Raw genomic sequence first — 859 nt, 5'->3', positions numbered from 1 at the left:
CCCCTCAGGTGACGTGGTGTTTTCAGTCCCACCTCCAAGCTTTGCTGGGCTGGTCCCTTGTCGATAATGCCCTTCCTTTCCCATGTTCCTGCCCCTCCAGGGTCTTCCTAGAAGCCCCCCTAACTCTCTCCTCCCAACCCACCCAGCCTAGGACATAGGACCCTTCCAGCCCCCCGCCCCTGGGTCTGGCCCTCATGTGTGGCCATCCACACTCTTTGGGTCTCAGTTTTTCCTGACTAGATTGGGCTGGAGGGCAAGGACCAAATGCCCTGCCTCTTCCATGAGTTGCTCAAGCATTAGGTTAATAATTCATCCAACAAATGTTTGTTGAGCGCCTCACCTGTGACCCATGTGTCAGGTGCTAGAATTCCTCAAGGTGCAGTGAACAAAAGACAAAAGCCCCTGCCCTTTATGAAGTTCACAGTCTGGGAGAGACACAACAAGCAAATAAATCACGTCAAGTAGTGAATAAGGCAACAAATGAAAATAAAGTGGGGTATAGAGAGAGGGACATAGCAAGAGCCAGTTTCCACAGGGGTCAAGGCAAGGCCTCTTTGAAGAGGTGGTATTTGAGCAGAGACCTAAGTAAAGCAAAGGGACAAATCATAAAGCCGTCTTGGGGAAGAGCTTTCCAGGAGGAGGGAACTGCGGGAGGTAGGAATAAGCTTGGTAAATCCAGGAAACAGTGAGGAACTGTGTCCAGCGCAGAGTGGACAGAAAGAATAGCAAGAGATGGGCCGGCCGAGTGGGGCATTGGTTAAGAGCTGGCTTGGGACGCCAGAGGGCCCCAGTTCGGATCCCACATATGAGGGCCAGTGACGCTGCCCTCCACAACTAGAAAGAAGAACAAAAAAGGACA

This window comes from Hipposideros armiger, unplaced genomic scaffold (genome assembly GCF_001890085.2).
Source record: "Hipposideros armiger isolate ML-2016 unplaced genomic scaffold, ASM189008v1 scaffold_283, whole genome shotgun sequence".
In the NCBI taxonomy this organism is placed as follows: domain Eukaryota; kingdom Metazoa; phylum Chordata; class Mammalia; order Chiroptera; family Hipposideridae; genus Hipposideros; species Hipposideros armiger.
This window is presented reverse-complemented; position numbering follows the sequence as displayed.